This window comes from Bubalus bubalis, chromosome 12, assembly GCF_019923935.1.
Source record: "Bubalus bubalis isolate 160015118507 breed Murrah chromosome 12, NDDB_SH_1, whole genome shotgun sequence".
Classification (NCBI taxonomy): Eukaryota; Metazoa; Chordata; class Mammalia; order Artiodactyla; family Bovidae; genus Bubalus; species Bubalus bubalis.
In genome coordinates this window covers 97,039,694-97,052,579 of record NC_059168.1, presented here as the reverse complement: position 1 = coordinate 97,052,579, position 12,886 = coordinate 97,039,694, and the positions used below count along the sequence as shown (strand labels likewise).

Below are 12,886 nucleotides of genomic sequence, written 5' to 3'. Positions count from 1 at the left end.
CAAAAAGTGTTGAGTTCCTCCATGACTGTCACTCAGCTTTCTTTAAATGTTAACATCTCGTATCACCATGGTTCAGTGCAGTTCAGTTACTCAGTCATGTCCGACTCTTTGCAACCCCACGGTCTGCAGCACGCCAGGCCTCCCTCTACATCACCAACTCCCGTAGTCTACCCAAACCCATGTCCATTGACTCGGTGATGACATCCAACCATCTCATCCTCTTTCATCTCCTTCTCCTCCCGCCTTCAAACTTTCCCAGCATCAGGGTCTCTTCAAATGAGTCAGCTTTGCACATCAGGTGGCCAAAGTATTGGAGTTTCAGCTTCAGCATCAGTCCTTCCAACGAATATTCAGGACTGATTTCCTTTAGGATGGACTGGTTTGATCTCCTTGCAGTCCAATGGACTCAAGAATCTTCTCCAACACCACAGTTCAAAAGCATCAATTCTTTAGCACTCAGCTTTATAATCCAAATCTCACATCCATACATAACTACTGGAAAAACCATAGCTTTGACTAGACGGACTTTTGTTGGCAAAGCAGTATCTCTACTTTTTAATAAGCTGTCTAGGTTGGTCATAACTTTTCTTCCAAGGAGCAAGCGTCTTTTAATTTCAGGGCTGCAGTCACCATCTGCAGTGATTTTAGAGCCCCCCAAAATAAAGTCTGTCACTGTTTCTACTGTTTCCCATCTATTTGCCATGAAGTGATGGGACCAGATGCCATGATCTTAGTTTTCTGAATGTTGAGCTTTAAGTCAACTTTTTCACTCTGCTCTTTCATCAAGAGGCTCTTTAGTTCTTCTTCACTTTCTGCCGTAAGGGTGTCATCTGTACATCTGAGGTGATTAATATTTCTTCCAGCAATCTTGATTCCAGCTTGCACTTCCTCCAGCCCAGTATTTCATATGATGTACTCTGCATATAAGTTAAATAAGCAGGGTGACAATATACAGCCTTGACATACTCCTTTCCCGATTTGGAACCTGTCTGTTGTTCCATGTCCACTTCTAACTGTTGCTTCTTGACCTGCATACAGATTTCTCAGGAGGCAGCTCAGGTGATTTGGTATTCCCATCTCTTGAAGAATTTTCCAGTTTGCTGTGATCCACACAGTCAAAGGATTTGGCATAGTCAATAAAGCAGAAGTAGATGTTTTTCTGGAACTCTCACTAGTCAATACCTATGTAATTTTGCAGAATTAAACTACTCTGTGCAAAAGTATTTTTTGTTCCCTAGACAATTATCAATCAAATATACCTATATTTTCTAACTGGAACACACTGCTCATCCGCGCCCCCGCAACCCCCCGCAACCTGATGGCTCAGTAGGTAAAGAATCTGCCTGCAATGCAGGAGACCCAGGTTCAGTCCTCCAGTCAGGAAGATCTCCTGAGAAGGAAATGGCAACCCATTCCAGTATTCTTGCCTGAAAAATCCCACAGACAGAGGAGCCTGGCAGGCTCCAGTCCAAAGGGTCATAGTCAGACACAACTGAGCACACACAGCCAGAGCACTTGGTAAAACCTATTCTAGGATTTTTAAAAAACAAGCTACCTACTTTATGAAGTTTGATTCCTGCCACAGCTGAATGTTTTACTTAAAACTTCAGGGCAAATGATCCAGTGTGGAAAATTCTTTGCGATTCAAAAGAGAAGTTATTGTTCTAACCACTAGCTCTCCACTTATCAGTCATCCTGCTATTGCTGTTGTTGTTGTTCAGTCGTTCAGCTCAGTTGTGTCTCTTTTCGAACCCATGGCCTGCAGCACACCAGGATTCCCGGTCCTTCACCATCTCCTGGAGTCTGCACAAACTCATGTCCATTGAGTTGATGATGCCATCCACCATCTCATCCTGCCATTAACATTACAATAAAGCCAAGGAAATGTTTTTTAACTGCACTCTCATATTCATTAGAATTCAGGATAAGAAGCTGAACCAAGAAAGCAGAAGGAAGAAATAGCACTTGCTGTTTTGTATGTTCTACAACATACACAACAAAAGTTTTTTTTCCCCTCAATATGTTACAAATGAGACAAAAATCTCTTTGTATTTTAACTGCAAACATAAAAAGGTAAAACGGAAAAGTTCGTGAAACTAATATAGAGCTATAGTCAATTGATTATAAGAGGCACATTTTCAAATTTCTGAAATCAGGATGTGATAGCCAGGTGGAAGTTATAACAGTTGTCTCTGCTTAAACAGTACTAGAGCTTTCCTGAGAGCCTCACCAATGCTTCTGACGACACACAGGACAAACTGTGGAAAAGCACAGGTGTAATTCTGAACTGAAAAGTATTCAGAAGAGTAGGAATAGTAAGGAGGTTAATGAACATTTTAATCAGTTTGTTTCACTTTTCTTATTTTTACAAATGTACTAGAATATAACTTTAAAAGATCTAAATAAGTTTAAACATGTAAAAAAGCATATGTAACAGCTTAATTGGGCTTCCCAGGTGGTGTAGTTGGTAAAGAATCTGCCTGCCAACGCAGAAGACTCAGGAATCGGAAGTTTGATCCCCGGGTGGGGAAGATCCCCTGGAGGAGGAAAAGGCTACCTACTCCAGTATTCTTGCCTGGTAAATCCCAAGGACTGAGGAGCCTGGCAGGTTACAGTCCATGGGGTCAGTGAGACACTACTGAGGTGACTTAGCATGCACAAAGCAGAAGTTTAATTGCCAGAGCTTTCTCTTCCTTTGGTGGTACATAAAATAACCAATGATATCAAGGGATTCAATATGGCAGTAATTTGGCTGCTACATCTTATAAGAAAGCTTGATAAACTAGCTTACAAACTGACAGCTTAGATAAGAAAATATAAAACAAAGGCCTCTCCCACCAGAAAACACTTAATAACACATAATTTTTCATTATAATAATAAAAGGACTATTTTTCTTCAAGTAAAAAGTAAAACCATCCTCTAGTTTCCTGCTTATGCAGCAGATTCCTGCACTGAACCCAATGAATACAAAGGGAGAGTCAGGGTGCTAAAAGTAGAAATTTTTAACTACATTCTTTTAACCAAACTCCTTTTCTAAGGACCTTGGCTGTGGAGAGCAGGCATCAAGAAACGTCAGTTCAACTAAATGTTTCTAAAAGCTACAGAATGGAATTTTTAAAATCACATTTTCAAAGAGCTTGTTAGTTTCAGGAATCTACATTCAACAACTTTCTTTTTTGGTACTGTGGTAAAATATACTTAACATAAAATTTACCATTGTAACCATTTAAAGTTTACAATTAGTGGCATTAAGTACGTTTATGCATTTGCGCAACCACCACCATTATCTGTTTGAAGAATTTTTTCATCATCCCAAACTAAAACCCTGTATCCATTAAATAATAATTTTCCATCCTCTCCTCCCCCTTGATGTTGAGCAGGGCCCTGTGGGGCTGCAGGACACTGAGGTCTTTTTGTCCTCCATTTCTCATACGCAAGACTCCAGCCTCCACAACGTTCTCTTAGTTCCAAAGGGCAGAAAAGTTGCTAATCAAGGGAGGAGCAGCCAAGAAATCACCTGAGGTAAGATTAAAGGGACCAGAGAGGCTCATCAAGATTAGGAGAATGAACCCAAGACCCTGTGTTCGCGCTCAGTGACCCCGCAGAATAGAGCCCACTAGGCTCCTCTGTCCATTGGATTTTCCAGGCAAGAATACTTGAGAGGCTTGCTATTTATACCCCAGGGGAATCTTCCCAACCTAGGGACTGAACCCAAGTCTCTTGAGTCTCCTGCATTGGCAGGTGGATTCTTTACCACTGTGCCACCTGGGAAGCCCACCTAAGACCCTGCACACACATCTTGTCAGCAATCCCACCCTTTTGAAACTTTGCAGAAGAATGCAAGACTGTTACTGCCTTAATCCTATCACACATCCCAGTCTGACTATATAACCTCTCTCTATTCACCTGGGAGTAGGGCACAGCTCTTGAGGCGCTAGCCTACTCTGTTCCCCGTTTGCCTGGCAAAGCAGTAAAGCCACTCTTTCCTTTTCTTCCATGACTCTCTGTATTTCTGTTGGGCACTGGTGTGCAGAGAGCCAAGATTTTGCCAACACCCTCAGCCCCTGGCAAAACTATACTCCACTTTCTGTCTCCATGAATCTGCCTATTCTAGATACCTCATATAAGTGGACTCCTTCATTATTTGTTCTTTTGGGTCCAGCTTACTTCTCCACTGAATACTTCTGTAGAGCAAAGAACGAACGCCAAGCGACTAGGTTTCTCACAATTTAACTGTACATAGTGACACGATCTTCAAACTAAGTATACAGCTCTCCCAGAAATCCTGCTACTGCCCCACGAGCTCCAACGGGCAGAGGATCTCTGACAGACCCTTCCTCAGCCTGTACACAGGCCTGGTTAAGCAGTGGTAACTCAGAGAGCAGGCTCCTTAGAACCCTGGAAGCCACGTGAATGGAGCAAAGGGAAGTAGAGTCGGCAGTTCTGAAAAACCATGGGTAAGAAAAAGCAAGGATTCATCAAGCTACTTTGGCCTGCAGATGGCCTTCTGTCCTCCAGGAGCGCCTACACCCTGACCGTTTGGGCGACACCTGTCAGAGCTGAGGTCAGACTGCCGTCTAGTCGCTGATCATGTCACCAGTGTAGGAAGCTTCACAGGGTCATGAGTCACCTGCCATGGCTCAGAGGTCCGGGCAGGCCGCCCCGCCCAGAGAAACCCAGTGAGGAGAGGCAGAAACAAGAGAGAAAGACACACGACTGGCAGAGAAACACAGAATGAGTAAATAGCTGGACCGACAGGCAGGCCGTGAATCAGAGTAGACTAAGAGGGAAACACAGGGTCAAGGGACACAGAAGGTGGAAACAGAAATGAAGACAGGATCCAGATACTAGGAGATGGGTTCGAGAGAAACACAAAGCTGACCGAGGCCGAGTTAATAGGCATAAAGGGTAGGTGATGACAGGTGACACAGACAGCAAGAGACGTGAAACGCAGAGGTAAACAGAGACCAGTATCAGCCAAGTCCCAAGCGCAGTTTTTCTCCTGGCTTTGACTCAACCGAGAGGTCGCCAAGCCGCGCCCACTCCGCGCCCCCGAAAGGCCGGAGGGGCGGTCTGACTGGGGGAAGAAGGGGTGGCGGGATCTCTAAGCGCTCTGGCCCGCCGAGGTCCGTCACCGGAGGGTGACCTTGGACGAGGGCCGCCTTGGGGGCCTCGGTGTCGCTGCACGAGCTCCGAGCTGGCCAGAGACCGCAGGAGTCGGACCCGGGGCGCCGGGACTCCAGCGGTCCCGCGCGCGGCTTCAGCATCCCGGTCGGCGCAATGGGCCTGGCGGTGTTAGCGGTGAGCGCGCCGGAACCTGCAGAGAACCCTTCAAACCTCTCCGGTTTCCATTCCTGCCCCCTTGCTACGCGTTGTCCTGACTCTGCCATACCTGCCAAGGGCTCGGCGCTCACATAGCCCGCCGGTGGGATACTTTCCGCCGCCGCCGGCGCCGGGCCCGCTCAAGCCGTCGCTGCCGCGACCGCCTCAGCCTGCGCCTCCCGCCTCCGGAAACGCTTACCGGTCCCGCCCCCTAAAACTGCCAGTGCTTCCGGGGGTGCGTCCGAGAGAAAGCGATGTGCGCATGCGGGACTCGCGTTCGGGGCGGGGAGTCAGGAGCGTGCTCCGAGAGAACCCGCGGCTGCGCAGTACGGCCCGGAGCAGGTCAGTCTCTTGTAGGTACTCCAGGGCCAACGCTGACGTTTGCGGAGAGGAGTGCTAAATAAACACTTTGACCTATCTCAGCTTGTCTGATAGAGATTATGTCAAATCCTTTACTGGCTCCACAGCGCCTTTAGCTTGTAGCGGGTGTTCAGTAAGAGTTCCGTGAAGGGACCAATGCCCTCTCAAGCATTGTGCCGGGTTCCCCTAGGAAAAGCCTCACCCCAATTGAATGACTCGTAACTGGTCCAGACTATTCGTGATAAACTCATTCTTATTAGCCAGTAGTTGGACTAGGCATAAGCATGTGACCAATTTCTGGCCCATAATACTTATAGAAGCCATCGATTGGGGCTTCTGAAAAAGTTTTTGTTTATTCTGTACTTGTTTTCAAAGTCCACCAAGACTTCCAGTTGAATATGCTCAAGTGTTTTGCAGCTTTTATTTTCTTCCTGTTTCTAAGGTAGAAAATTCAGTTACTGGCATGTGCCTGTGATATGACAAATGCTAAGGCCAACGAAGCAGAAAGTTTGAGAGAGCCCAGTTATCAGATGAGGTTAAGCTATAGTCTCAGGTTTGGACGGTGTATCCCTGGATGTTCGTTGTATGAGTAGTTTTACGACTAGTAAGTGGCACAACTTCAATTAAGCCCTGCAGTCTGGCTCCAGACCCAAGCTCTCAGCTCTGTAGGACTGCTTTGGTCTTGGGCTTTATTTCTGGCAATATTATAGACTGCTCAGTTGCTCAGGTGTCCGACTCTGCAACCCCATGGACTGTAGCCTGCCAGGCTCCTGAGTCCATGGAATTTTCCAGGCAAGAATACTGGAGTGGGTTGCCATTTCCTACTCCAGGTGATCTTCATGACCAAGGGATCAAACCCAAGTCTCGTGCATCTCCTTCATTGGCAGGCAGATTCTTTACCACTGCGCCACCTGGGAAGCCTGTTAATAGACTACTACTAAGTCACTTCAGTGGTGTCCGACTCTGTGCAACCCCAGAGACGGCAGCCGACCAGGCTCCCCCGTCCCTGGGACTCTCCAGGCAAGAACACTGGAGTGGGTTGCCATTTCCTTCTCCAATGCATGAAATTGAAAAGTGAAAGGGAAGTTGCTCAGTCATGTCTGACTCTTAGCAACCCCATGGACTGCAGCCTACCAGGCTCCTCCATCCATGGGATTTTCCAGGCAAGAGTACTGGAGTGGGATGCTATTGCCTTCTCCGGTTAATAGACTACATATATCCAAGTATAACAGCAACAAAATAGATAAAATTGCTAGGAGAAATATCGAAAATATGAATTCACAATCAAAAAACAAAACCCATGGGCAGAGAAGACAATCAGCAGCATCAGATACATTTAAGTGTCTAGCTCATTGGAAGGTTTAAATAACTAATGAGGTACAGCTGAAGAGAAATTCATGCGCTAAAAAATAGATTTGAAGAAAATAATCCAAAAGCCATCCCAGTGAGATAAAGAAATGAAAAAGAGTGAGGTCTGCTGCTGCTGCTATGTCTCATCAGTCGTGTCTGACTCTCTTTTATGTTATAAGATAATAAAGTGAATATGAACAAAGTAGTTGTCAAATATTGATGGCTGAGAATTTTCCAGAATTGATGAAAGAGAAGCAGCCTCAGGAAACACAAGGAATCCCAACTAGGATTGGGGAAAAGAAAACCTAGATCTGGTTAAACTGCAGAACACCAAAGCATGAGATGATTTTAAAAGCAGATAGAGAAGAAAGTCAGATTATCTACCATAGAATGATAGTGATACCAACTCCTGGCTACTCAACAGCAATAATGGGAGCAATGATAATAATAATAGCATGAAATAATATCATTAATGGAATAATAGCCTTAACAAGATGAGAGAAAATAATCTTATACCTAGAATTGTATACTTAGCAAATAATCTTTCAAAAATACTTTTCAGATCAACAAAAGCTAAGAGTTACTACCAACAGAACTTAACTGAAGCATCTCTTAGAAGATTTATTTCAGGAAGAAATAAAATGATCCCAAGAGGAAAAACTGAGGAACAGTAAGGATTAGTGAGCAGATAAAATGGCAAACATAGGTAAATATAAACAAACATCAGGGACAAACAAACAAAGAATAACATAATTTGTAGGATCAAAAAATGTAAAACCAAAATAATGGAATGATAGTATAAAAGGATTACTGAACTGAATGCATTATAAAACTGTGTGTTAGTTAACTATTGCATAACATAGAGCCTCAAAACCTCAGAGGGATACAGCTTTATTTGTTTCTGGCTCATATGTCTAGTGTCTGCTTGGGGTTGGTTAGAGAGCTTTGCTCAGCTTGGCTGGGCTTGCCTACATGTCTAGGGTCAGCTGATCTAGGGTGGTTTCGGCTGGGAGCCCTGACTCTGTTCCATGTGTCTCTTACTCACCAGCCAGGCAATGGGGATAAATTCTCATGGCAATGGTAGGTGCACAAAAGAGAGCAATGGAAAAGTATGAGCACATTTTCTAAGACTTTAAAAAATATTTTATTGGCTAAAGAAGGTCACATGACTGAGTCCAAGGCTATAGTAGCAGTAGTAGTAGTAATAGTGAAAGTCGCTTAGTCGTGTCCAACTCTTTGGGACCCCATGGACTATACAGTCCATGGAATTCCCCAGGCCAGAATACTGGAGTGGGTAGCCTTTCCCTTCTCCAGGGGATCTTCCCAACCCAGGGATTGAACCCAAGTCTCCAGCATTGCAGGCATATTTTTTACCAGCTGAGCCACCACAGAAGCCCAAGAATACTGGAGTGGGTAGCCTATCCCTTCTCCAGTGGATCTTCCAAACCCGGGAATAGAACTGGGGTCTTCTGCATTGCAGGTGGATTCTTTACCAACTGAGCTATTCAGTTCAGTTCAGTTCAGTTTAGTCACTCAGTCGTGTCCGACTCTTTGTGACCCCATGAACTGCAGCACGCCAGGCCTCCCTGTCCGTCACCAACTGCCGGAGTCTACCCAAACCCATGTCCATTGAGTCGGTGATGCCATCCAACCATCTCATCCTCTGTTGTGCCCCTCTCCTCCTGCCCTCAATCTTTCCCAGCATCAGGGTCTTTTCAAATGAGTCAGCTCTTCGCATCAGGTGGCCAAAGGATTGGAGTTTCAGCTTCAATATCAGTCCTTCCAATGAACACCCAGGACTGATCTCCTTTAGGATGGACTGGTTGGATCTCCTTGCAGTCCAAGGAACTCTCAAGAGTCTTCTCCAACACCACAGTTGAAAAGCATCAATTCTTCGGAGCTCAGCTTTCTTTATAGTCCAACTCTCACATCCATACATGACCACTGGAAAAACCATAGCCTTAACTAGACAGACCTTTGTTGGCAAAGTAATGTCTCTACTTTTTAATATGCTGTCTAGGTTGGTCATAACTTTCCTTCCAAGGAGTAAGCATCTTTTAATTTCATGGCTGCAATCACCATCTGCAGTGATTTTCAAGCCCAAAAGAATAAAGTCAGCCACTATTTCCCCATCTATTTGCTATGAAGTGATGGGACTGGATGCCATGATCTTAGTTTTCTGAATACTGAGCTATTAGGGAAGCCCAAGGCTATAGTAAGAGGGAGCTATAAAGGATTATGGCAAAGAGTGTGCATAAGAAAGCAAAGAATTGGAGTCATTAGGTGTATCAGCCAGTTAGAGTGAACCGATTCCACTGTCTATAAAAGTATTGGTTAGCGTTAGACTTCTAATGAAATACGAATGTTAAAATTTCAAGGCTTACTATTTAAAGAATAAAGACCAAACCAGAGGAAGAAGAAGAAGATTTTTAAAAAGAAGGAAAGCACTTTCCTGGTGGTCCAGTGGTTAGGAATCCACATGCCAATGCGGGAGACACAGGTGCGATCCCTGATATGGGGAAGATTCCACATGCAACTAAATCTGTGCACCGCAACCACTGAAACCTGCATGCTCTAGAGCCTGAGCTCTGCAACAAGAGAAGCCACTGCAAGGGGAAGCCCTGGCTCACTGCGACGGGAGAAAGTCAGCACACAGCAGTGAAGACTCAGCGCAGCCAAAAGTAAATCAACAAAACTTTAAAGGGGAAGGGGCCTTCCCTAGTGGCCCAGTGGCTCTCAATGCAGGGGGTCTGGGTTTGATCCCTGAGCAGGTAACTAGATCCCACATGCCCTGTGTGCTGCAGTGGAAGACCCTGCATGCCTCAACGGAGACCTGGCACAGCCAAATAAACAATACTTTAAAACATTCTGTTGAAAAAGAAAAAAAAAAAAAAAAAAAGAAAGAAGCAAAGGGGGAGAAAGGAAGGAAATAACGGCAGGAATGAAAGAACATAAGCAGTGGAAAAATACAGAGCACAAAATAAAGTGGAAAAACAAATTTAAATATTTCAGTAATCACAGTAAGGCTTCCCTGGTGGCTTAGTGGGTAAAGAATCCACTTGTAATGCAGGAGACACAGGAGATGCTCGTTTGATCCCTGAGTTGGGAAGATCCCCTGGAGGAGGAAATGACAACCCATTCCAGTATTGCCTGGAAAATCCCATGGACAGAGGAGTCTAGCAGGCAACAGTCCAAAGACTCGGATGTAACTAAGTGACTAAGCACAGCACAGCATATATATTTAAAAACCTGAACTGTCTAGTTAAAAGATAGATTGTAACACCAACTTTTGAAAAAGTTTAGCTATGCACAAAGACAAATTTTAAAGTCAAAGAATAGTAAGAGATTCCATGCTGGGTCTGTTTTAGCTGTATCAACATTGGACAAGGTAGACTTTGAGGCAAAAGCATTGCTAGAAGTAGTGTAGTGAATTTTATCATTGTTCTTGATAATTTGCTACCCCTGTAAGAGGCCTGTACTTCCCAACCTGTGGACTTCAGGCTTGGTCAGTGACACATGAATAGAAATGATGAACCATCTATTCTTTCCCTCTGCCACAGGCAGGTCACATCCAAGATGGGGCTGCTCCTTCCACTGGGTCCTTGAATGAAAATAAGCTGGAATGAAGAGTGGGTAGTGCCACAATGACCCCTGTGTGCATGCTCGGTCATGTCCGACTTTTGCCACCCCATGGATTGCAGCCCACCAGGCTCCTCTGTCCGTGGAATTTTCCAGGCAAGAATACTGGAGTGGATTGCCATTTCCTTCTCCAGGGGATCTTCCTGACCCAGGGATTGAACCCACATCTCTTGCGCCTCCTGCATTGGCAGGCAGATTCTTTACCATGGTACCACCTGGGAAACCCTACAAATGACCCAGAGGATGTATAACATGAGACATTAACGATCATCGTTATAAGCCACTGAGATTTTGAAGTTAGGTGTGGTCATGTGGCTTTCTTTGACTAATGTAACATGAAATATGTCAGTTCCAAGTGGATACTTCATGAATGAGTGCATGATTCATGCCTAACTTAGCAAAAGATGACTAATAAATATAGGCTATTTTATGAGAAAGGTTCAACTCACCAGAAGTACATGATAATTCTAAATTGTAACCATATGATATCGTAGCCTCAAATGATGATATAGAGTAGAAATTGGTCGAAATCCACAGATTCACCGTCAGAGTGGAGACTGTGGAATTCATGGGTGTTGCCACTAAATGTTTTCTTTCTTTCTCCTGGAGAGGCTAGGCCTGCCCCTGAACACAGATGTGGCCTTGCGGCTTTCTTTGACCCATGAAAAAGGAATTGAAATGGCCTGTGTCACTTTCAGGTGACAGCATTGAGAGTCAGTGTGTCGATCCCCTCCTCACTTTCTCTCTGCCATGGAGACCAGCGATGTTCCAGAAAGTGCCTGCTCCATCAGCAAGAGTCCTAGAGTGAAAATAGCAGGTGGGAGATCCCTAAGCTGACCAGAGATAAAAACACAAGGTTGGGACTGTATGTTTTGGTTTTTTGGTGGCCAGGGCATGTGGAATCTTAGCTCCCTGACCAGGGATGGAACCTGCACGCCTTGCAGTGGAAGGCCAAGTCTTAACTACTGGACTTCCAGGGAAGTCCCCCAGTCTGCCATTACTACAAAACAACTCACCCCAAAATTCAGTGGCTTAAAACAACACTGATTTATTTTTTCACTTATGTGTCTATAGGTCAGTGAAGCTGGATTCAACTGAGCAGCTGTGCTTCAGGCTGTGGGTCCACGTGAGCCTGGCTCCTCATGGCAGGTTAGGCTCAGGTCTGTCCATGTGTTTCCATTTGGGGATCCAGCTGAAGGGATGGTAGCTACCCAGGCGAAACTCTTCTCATGGAATGCAGAGATGTTAAGAGATGAAGTCTCACTGTGCAAGCATATTTTTGTCATTTCTGTTAACATCACACTGGCCATAACAAGTCATACGGCTGAGCCCACAGGCAAGGGGTAAGAAAGTGGACTCCACTTCTAGTGAGGGGGATGTGCAAAGTCCCATGGGAAAAGGACACAGGAAACGGTGAGGAATTTGGGCTGATATCTCAATATATCATCATTACTCTGATACTGGAATGAGAAGAATTCAGAGGGGCCATCTATTAATAGGAAAGTGTAGGTAAAGAGGAAGGATGAAAAGAACAAAGAGGTGTGCAAGTTGGTGAGACTCCAGGGATCTTTATGGTGTGGCCAGTGAGAAATCTCTGGTGCAGAAAGCATGAACATTCATTTACGATAAAAGATATTTCATATGTGAATTTAAGGTGTTTTGTTTTTTTTTTCTTTTGGCTTGAGTGCTTGTGATGTTAACCTCCCCTCTGTCATCCTAGACTTTCAGTAAAGGCTGTTAGACCCACAAAAAGCCCTGCAGGAGTGGTGTGTGTGTGTGTGTGTGTGTGTGTGTGCGTGCACATCAAAGGAAGGGTCAAGTTCCTTTGGAGACAATGACAGAAATAGAACAAATTCAACATAAGCTGGCACTTAGATCCAGGAGTAACAAGGACAGGTACACCCAGGGTACCTGCAAACATCTTGGAAACACACTGAAGTCTCCACAGGAGAAGATGTGGTGGTTTTAGCTGATCATCTTTGTCTTTTTTTTTTTGGCCGCACTGCATGTAATGCAGGATCTTAGTTCCCTGACCAGGGATTGAACCCATGTCTCCTGCAGTGGAAGCATGGAGTCTTAACCACTGGACCACCAGAGAAGTCCCATGATCATCTTTTTCTTTTAGACCCAGGAGTCTTGCTGAAATCTGGGTTATCACTGGGGGAGGATCAATATTTGGCTCAAGGGAAGTTGAAGGGCACCTGCAGTACTCTC

At 44.9% G+C, this 12,886-nt stretch overlaps 1 protein-coding gene across 2 annotated transcripts in view; it reads right to left on the bottom strand.

Annotated features, from left to right (window-relative positions):
- The window catches only part of ZBTB43 (zinc finger and BTB domain containing 43), a 28,870-nt gene extending 23,324 nt beyond the window's left edge, over window positions 1-5,546 (bottom strand). Inside the window, exon 1 of one of the 2 annotated variants that reach the window (XM_006074520.4) lies at window positions 5,394-5,546. The gene's annotated coding sequence lies outside the window, so the exon portion shown is untranslated. The remainder of the gene's footprint in view (window positions 1-5,393) is intronic. The other variant, XM_044926345.2, reaches the window with a different exon arrangement.
- Between the last annotated feature and the right edge of the window lie 7,340 nt (window positions 5,547-12,886).